Source organism: Ambystoma mexicanum, chromosome 10 (assembly GCF_040938575.1).
Source record: "Ambystoma mexicanum isolate Mex_15411 chromosome 10, UKY_AmexF1_1, whole genome shotgun sequence".
NCBI lineage: Eukaryota > Metazoa > Chordata > Amphibia > Caudata > Ambystomatidae > Ambystoma > Ambystoma mexicanum.
This window is the reverse complement of record NC_090932.1, coordinates 240,196,511-240,205,660: the sequence shown is the minus strand read 5'-3', so window position 1 is coordinate 240,205,660 and position 9,150 is coordinate 240,196,511.

Genomic DNA, 9,150 nt, shown 5'->3' with positions numbered 1-9,150 from the left:
CCAAGAACGCCCTCACGCAAGGAAAAGCCCTCAAAATCCCCAAATAATCGCAAAGGGCTGTGCCAACCATGGACCAGTTCACAGGGCTGGCAAACAGAAAACGCCAAACGGGGTACGTGTATTTCAGGAGTGCGCGGGAAGTTCCAAACGCGATTGGCCCCGTGCGAGCAGGGTACGTGTATTCCAGGGGTGCACGGGAAGTTCCACATGCGATTCCATCAGGGTACGTGTATTCCAGGGGTGCGCGGGAAGTTCCACACGCGATTCCATCAGGGTACGTGTATTGCAGGGGTGCGCGGGAAGTTCCACACGCGATTCCATCAGGGTACGTGTATTGCAGGGGTGCGAGGGAAGTTCCACACGCGATTACAGCAGGGTACGTGTATTTCAGGGGTTCTGGGGAGTACTACACGTGAATTGGCCGTGTGGGTCCTCCCAGGTGTACGCTCCACAACGTCCACGGTCCCTGCAGGAAGCCCACACCATGGGGGACTACCCTGCACCCCTGCCCATGTCCCGCAGGCAGCCCATCCACCATGGGCATGCCCCCCAGCCAACCCACATGTCACCTTGCACCACTGATCAACAATGCATGTCTCCCACCACCCCCACCCCCAGCCACCAGGGGCAGCCTCCACCAGGCCCCCACCCATGTACCCCTGCACCCCCACCCCCCCCAGCCACCAGGGGCAGCCTCCACCAAGCCCCCACTCATGTCCCCTATCACCCCCACCCCCCAGCAGTCAGGGGCAGCCTCCACCAAGCCCCCACTCATGTCTCCCACCACCCCCACCCCCCAGCCACCAGGGGCAGCCTCCACCAGGCCCCCACTCATGTCCCCTATCACCCCCACCCCCCCGTAGTGCAGGGGCAGCCTCCACCAGGCCCCCACCCATGTCTCCCACTACCCCCACCCCCCAGCCACCAGGGGCAGCCTCCACCAGGCCCCCACCCATGTACCCCTGCACCCCCACGCCCCCAGCCACCAGGGGCAGCCTCCACCAAGCCCCCACTCATGTCCCCTATCACCCCCATGCCCCCGCAGTGCAGGGACAGCCTCCACCAGGCCCCCACTCATGTCTCCCACCACCCCCACCCCCCGCAGTCAGGGGCAGCCTCTACCAAGCCCCCACTCATGTCTCCCACCACCCCCACCCCCCAGCAGTCAGGGGCAGCCTCCACCAAGCCCCCACTCATGTCCCCTATCACCCCCACCCCCCCTGCAGTGCAGGGGCAGCCTCCACCAGGCCCCCACCCATGTCTCCCACCACCCCCACCCCCCAGCCACCAGGGGCAGCCTCCACCAGGCCCCCACTCATGTCCCCTATCACCCCCACCCCCCGCAATGCAGGGGCAACCTCCACCAGGCCCCCACCCATGTCTCCCAACACCCCCACCCCCCAGCCACCAGGGGAAGCCTCCACCAGGCCCCCACCCATGTCCCCCTGCACCCCCACCCCCCAGCCACCAGGGGCAGCCTCCACCAAGCCCCCACTCATGTCCCCTATCACCCCCACCCCCCGCAGTACAGGGGCAGCCTCCACCAGGCCCCCACTCATGTCTCCCACCACCCCCACCCCCCAGCAGTCATGGGCAGCCTCAACCAAGCCCCCACTCATGTCCCCTATCACCCCCACCCCCCTGCAGTGCAGGGGCAGCCTCCACCAGGCCCCCACTCATGTCTCCCACCACCCCCACCCCCCAGCAGTCAGGGGCAGCCTCCACCAAGCCCCCACTTATGTCCCCTATCACCCCCACGCCCCCGCAGTGCAGGGACAGCCTCCACCAGGCCCCCACTCATGTCTCCCACCACCCCACCCCCCCGCAGTCAGGGGCAGCCTCTACCAAGCCCCCACTCATGTCTCCCACCACCCCCACCCCCCAGCAGTCAGGGGCAGCCTCCACCAAGCCCCCACTCATGTCCCCTATCACCCCCACCCCCCGGCAGTAGAGGGGCAGCCTCCACCAGGCCCCCACCCATGTCTCCCACCACCCCCACCCCCCAGCCACCAGGGGCAGCCTCCACCAGGCCCCCACTCATGTCCCCTATCACCCCCACCCCCCGCAGTGCAGGGGCAGCCTCCACCAGGCCCCCACCCATGTCTCCCACCACCCCCACCCCCCAGCCACCAGGGGCAGCCTCCACCAGGCCCCCACCCATGTCCCCCTGCACCCCCACCCCCCCGCCACCATGGTCAGCCTCCACCAGGCCCCCACTCATGTCTCCAACCACCCCCAGCAGTCAGGGGCAGCCTCCACCAAGCCCCCACTTATGTCCCCTATCACCCCCACGCCCCTGCAGTGCAGGGACAGCCTCCACCAGGCCCCCACTCATGTCACCCACCACCCCCACCCCCCCGCAGTGCAGGGGCACCATCCACCAGGCCCCCACCCATGTCTCCCACCACCCCATCCCCCAGCCACCAGGGTCAGCCTCCACCAGGCCCCCACTCATGTCTCCCACCACCCCCACCCCCCAGCAGTCAGGGGCAGCCTCCACCTGGCCCCCACTCATGTCTCCCACCACCCTCACCCCCAGCCACCAGGGGCAGCCTCGACCAGGCCCCCACCCATGTACCCCTGCACCCTCACCCCCCCAGTCACCAGGGGCAGCCTCCACCAAGCCCCCACTCATGTCCCCTATCACCCCCACCCCCCCGCAGTGCAGGGGCAGCCTCCACCAGGCCCCCACTCATGTCTCCCACCACCCCCACCCCCCAGCAGGTCAGGGGCAGCCTCCACCAAGCCCCCACTCATGTCCCATATCACCCCCACCCCCCTGCAGTGCAGAGGCACCCTCCACCAGGCCCCCACCCATGTCTCCCACCACCCCCACCCCCCGCAGTCAGGGGCAGCCTCCACCAGGCCCCCACTCATGTCTCCCACCACCCCCACCCCCCAGCAGTCAGGGGCAGCCTCCACCAGGCCCCCACTCATGTCTCCCACCACCCCCACCCCCCAGCAGTCAGGGGCAGCCTCAACCAAGCCCCCACTCATGTCCCCTATGACCCCCACCCTACAGCAGTGCAGGGGCAGCCTCCACCAGGCCCCCACTCATGTCTCCCACCACCCCCACCCCCCAGCAGGTCAGTGGCAGCCTCCACCAAGCCCCCACTCATGTCCCGTATCACCCCCACCCCCCGCAGTGCAGGGGCACCCTCCACCAGGCTCCCACCCATGTCTCCCACCACCCCCACCCCCCGCAGTCAGGGGCAGCCTCCACCAGGCCCCCACTCATGTCTCCCACCACCCCCACCCCCCAGCAGTCAGGGGCAGCCTCCACCAGGCCCCCACTCATGTCTCCCACCACCCCCACCCCCCAGCCACCAGGGGCAGCCTCCACCATGCCCCCACCCATGTACCCCTGCACCCCCACCCCCCCAGCCACCAGGGGCAGCCTCCACCAAGCCCCCACTCATGTCCCCTATCACCCCCACCCCCCCGCAGTGCAGGGGCAGCCTCCACCAGGCCCCCACTCATGTCTCCCACCACCCCCACCCCCCAGCCACCAGGGGCAGCCTCCACCAGGCCCCCACTCATGTCCAACTCATGTACCCCTGCACCCCCACCCCCCAGCACTGTGGGGCACCTGCCAGCAGGCCCCCACCATGTACAACTCATGTACCCCTGCACCCCCAGCACTGTGGGGCACCTGCCAGCAGGCCCCCACTCATGTCCAACTCATGTACCCCTGCACCCCCACCCCCCAGCACTGTGGGGCACCTGCCAGCAGGCCCCCACCATGTCCAACTCATGTACCCCTGCACCCCCACCCCCCAGCACTGTGGGGCACCTGCCAGCAGGCCCCCACCATGTCCAACTCATGTAAGCCTGCACCCCCACCCCCCAGCACTGTGGGGCACCTGCCAGCAGGCCCCCACTCATGTCCAACTCATGTACCCCTGCACCACCAGCCCCCAGCACTGTGGGGCACCTGCCAGCAGGCCCCCACCATGTCCAACTCATGTACCCCTGCACCTCCACCCCCCAGCACTGTGGGGCACCTGCCAGCAGGCCCCCACTCATGTCCAACTCATGTACCCCTGCACCCCCACCCCCCAGCACTGTGGGACACCTGCCAGCAGGCCCCCACTCATGTCCAACTCATGTACCCCTGCACCCCACCCCCCAGCACTGTGGGGCACCTGCCAGCAGGCCCCCACCATGTCCAACTCATGTACCCCTGCACCCCCACCCCCCAGCACTGTGGGGCACCTGCCAGCAGGCCCCCACTCATGTACAACTCATGTACCCCTGCACCCCCACCCCCCAGCACTGTGGGGCACCTGCCAGCATGCCCCCACTCATGTCCAACTCATGTTCCCCAGCCAACATGTCATCACAATCTAGATCCCTGGTCCCTATGGTCAGCCTCCAAATGCAAAACACCCACCCGAGTATTGCATCCACCCACTCATAATTGCCAATTACATGACAGAACACCAATTGCAAGTTCCGAAACAAACAAATTTCCCTCACATACACCCAATGGGTGTCAGTGAATCTCAAAAGCCATATCATGATATGCATTAAACCAATGAGATGATACTACACATTGAAGTGTGATAAAAAAATATGTATTGAAGGAAAAATAATTAGAATCAAAAATAAAGAAACAGAAATGTGAATGTACAAAAATGAAAAGAAGCATGTCCGTGAAAAAAAACAAAACCATAAATAAAAATCCTAAGTAATGGTGTCCAAAGTCACTGTCCAGAAATCAAAATCCAATGGGAAAAAAAATAGAAAGCCATTGCTCCATGGTGAAAATGCGAAAGAAAAATACAATCCAACAGTGAACTATGTACATACGAACAAGCCAGGGTCCATTATCCCAACAACAGAAAGGAAACCTATCTAACTACACTGACTAATAAAATAAACTATATACAAAAATGTGGCCAATGTCCGAAAGGTCCAACATAAATCCTAAAAAAATGAAACCTAATACTACCTACATTACTATGTACAAGGGCAGCGGGCTAGTTCGACGGCTCACTTGTGGATGTCCCGGGCCAGGGCATCATCGAACTCCTGCTCAATGTCCCGGAGGCGGTCCTCCTCCATGGCCCCGAGGGTCCGCAGGGCCGTTGACGTGTCCACCTCCAAACCCCTGCGGATTGCCTGGAGGCACTCGGCCCGCCTCAGGGCCCTCCGCATGGAGTTCTCCGACCTGACATTTGTGAGCCGTGCCTCTTCCGCCCGCTGCCGCTCCGCATCTATGGCGTGGCCCAACCGCTGCCACACGGAAGACACTCTCTGTCCTGGGTCCTCCTGCCCTCCGGCCGATGCCTGCCCCTCCGATGTTGAAGGCCCCGAGCCTTCATGGCTCCCACCACGTTGCTGCTGCTGCTGTGCCTCTGCCCGTGCACTGCCTCCTGCTGCCTGCACATCCTCCGCCGGCTGGGGTGCAGTCGTTGACGTGGCCACCCCTGCTGGACGTCTGACTCCCGACTGTGGCAGGGATGCCTCCTCCAGCAGCCTGGCCGCACCGTCAGAGGCAGCTCCACAGGGCACCCAGGTGACTGATGGGTGGGAAGATGGCACGGAGGACGACTGGCGCGTAGGGGGTTCAGTTGAGGAGGGGATCGTAGCAAGCCCCATCATACGGAGGAATCCGGCCTGGGTGACCTGTCCCAGCAGGCTGACGTGGTCAACGAGCCATTCGAGATGACGTGCAGTCTCCTCATGAAAAGACTGCAGGTCACCTCACATGGCCCGTTGACGCAACGCAACACCACTCAGAACAGGCTCAACCCAGACCTGGATAGCCACGTCCGCAGGCAGAGGAAGGCCAGTTGTCGTGAGCTCATCCCCTGCCTGAAAACGGGTCTGAACGTAGGCATCCCTGCTGGTGCAAGATGATGCAGGGACAGGATCAGGGACAGGATTGCACACAGGCACCTCCACGGCGGCCTGTGCTGCCTCCTGTCCCTGGTCCTGCACTGCACCACTAGCACCAGTGGGATCCCCACCTCCAGACCCCGTCTCTGTTGCTTGCATCGCCTCCTCCTCCACCAAACCCCCCACCAACCTGGATGACTCCGTGCCATCTTCCCCCGTTGGGCCCTGTGGAGTCCCAGCTGCCCCTTCTGCTGCTGAGGAGTCCAACTCCAACCTCCGCCTCTTGGACCTCCCCCCGGCAGCTGCGGCTTGGGATGCGGCACCGGACTCCTCACTCCCTGACGAGATGACAACATGGGAGGGGAGCTGGGCCTTGCGTCTCCGGCTGGCGGTGGGATCCCCGCCGCTGTGCTCCACAGCACCTTCTCCACCCTCTTTATCAGTTGACGCTGCAGACAGGGAGAAATAAAACACAGGCATCATGGCACTGTACAATGGACACATACACACATGACAGTTGTACATGAGTGGCATTGGCAAACCTCAGACATGGCATCACAATCCCCAACACACATGTCATTTCAACTCGCACACATGAGCCATAGCACAGCCATATCGCAACTGCCAGCACCATCCAAACACATACAACAGCATGAGCAGGCAGAGGTGAGCCAGACATCACATGCAACACAGGAAGTTCACCACACATGTACACACACCACCACACTTGCATGCATGTGTACACCTCTGCCAAGTGTCGCAGTGTTCAGATGGGCATCCATGTCACATCTGCCCATCAGGCTTCCACATACCGCTGTCACATGCATCCATGTTGCATCACTCTTGCACCCTTGTCAAATACACACACATGCACATGTACACAGTGCTGATACATGCAGCTGAAAACAACATACATGCGTGACATCACGGACATGTCTACTTACATACACATTCATCCAAACATGTGTGCCCACACAACTGCATTTGGCATGCAAGCCTACACACACAAGCACCATCCATGTCTCACACATACCAGCCCTCGCATGTGTTGGCCCCACGGCCCTGTACACCCCCACCCATACTCGACCCCATACAAACAGATGTGCAACCTGCACACTACTGAAAAATCACCACACGCACAGCTCACAATCAGGATGCATGTACACTTACCGCTTGACTCCTGACGGGTCAGCCTCTCAAGGACCTGGACGTGGAGCGCTGGGGATATGTGTTCCAGGACCCTCATCTGTTCTTCCGACAAGTGGCCCCGGCGCCCCTTGGCTTTCGCTGCCTTCAAGAGGCACCGGGCCTTGTTCAGGGTCCTGGACCTGAAGTCCTCCCAGCGCTTCTTGACATATTGGAAGTCGCGGATTGCCACCCCCACTGCGTTGATGGCAGTCACGATGTCAGTCCAGATCCGAGTCCGTCCTTCCTTGTCAGTGCGGGAACTTCCAAAGAGGGCATCATACTGCCCCAGGACTTGCTCCACCAGGAAACCAACTTCGGTGGCACTGAAGCTGGTGCCCCTCTGCCTCTCTGGCCGGGGGTTGTCAGTGGTCTCAGATGGTGTTTGCCCCGACATGACAACCCCAGAGGCAGGAGTGAGTGGGCAACTGGGTCCTGGGGCTGGGCTGTGGAGCGATGTAATCCCAGTCGGGAGTCTTCGGTTCCAGCAGGGGTGGTCACAGCAACAGCACCCCTGGCTGATGTGCAGGCAGCAAATGGCAGGGCACGTGGGCAGCAGGCAGTCAGGCAGCAGCATATGGCAGGTGGGAGCGTGCTCGGGGGTCTGGGGGGTAGTAGTTCGGCCTTCTGGACAGGAGCGTGGTCTTCCGTGTGCTCACGCGTGGCCAGCTTGATACGGAGTGATTTGGCACGTGAAAATCCAGCACGTCTGCGTGTAAATCGAGGAAAGGCCCTAAGCGCGTATGCACGTCAGCACGCATATGCGATTTCATTGGACCAAAGGCCCTCAGCGCGTGAGCGCATCTGTGACGTGAGGCGCACGGGTGTTCCCCTCATTACACGTGATGACAGAGCACACGTGGATTTCCACCAATCACGTGTGGAACATACTGCGCACCCCCAGTAATACACGTACCCAGGCCAATCGCGTGTACGCTCACTTCCCTCCGAATACACGCAATGACACTCGGACGTGCAGTTTTACCACGTGTGCTCGCATTTGCGATTTCATTGGCCCATTGTGACGTCACGCGCATGGCCGTAGAGAATGGCGCGTGTAAAAATGAAGAGATACACGTCCGAGTGTCAAAGCGCGTAATTGGTGGGAATGGCCTCATTGCGTATGCGCGATTGTGACGTGTGTATAAAAGGTACGTGTAGGACACCATTTCCTTGTACGTGCTTTTCGTGGAGAGCGAGTGGGTGAAATCTGTACTTCTTGTCGGTTCACACGCGATTTACTTCACAGCGTTTCCAGTTCGTACTCCCTGTTACCTCTGACAGTTTTTTCTCTTTTCCTCTTTTTCCTGGGCCTGTTTCCTCAAACAGCTTCCCTACTACTGTTGTCCTGTCTCCTCAGACAGCGTACAATTCTTCTTTTGGCGGGGGTGTTGCCAACGCGCACACGCGCATATTTTTCACGCTTTTGTTCCTGGCAGACGGTGTGTCGCGCACGTATCTAACATCTGTGCTTGCCCCGTGTGTCGCGTACCCCTTCAGAGGTCTTTCTAGGCTGCGTGTGACACGCATACGTTTATTCTTGTGTTCCTGGGTGCACAGCGTAGTGCAGGTTTTTTTTTCAACGCACGTGGTCTAGGAGGGGTTGCGTGCACCTTATTTCCCTTTTTTGGGGTGCCTGTGTGTTGCGTGACCCGTCATCTTTCCCCAGGGGTGACATACAGCCTTGCTAGAGCACTAGGGTACGATTACCATCTGGTACCCAAGCCCTTTGACCCCCAATTGCCAAGGACAATAGTTCACATCAACTCCCATACGCACAATAACATCAGTGCCATGGCTGGGAGGCGAACAAGCCGTAAGGGTGGCAAAGGTGGCCGAGCCCCAAGTGGTGGCCGTGGTGGATCCGGTAGGGGACTTGGCCGTGACTTGCAGGGTGCCCCTAGTGTCATGATCTCTGCTTCCAAAAGATCAGGACTTGCCCGACTCCCTTGGAAGCAGACCCATAACCCCGGTTCCGAGTGCCAGCCAGTCCCTATTGGGACCTTTTGGACCCTGTCCTGGCGCCAGTGGCACCAGGCTCATAAAGATGCCCAGTCCCAGCGCTGGAAGCGCCGGGCTCATAATGCTTGGGTGGACTTACCTGCAGCAGACCATGCTGCT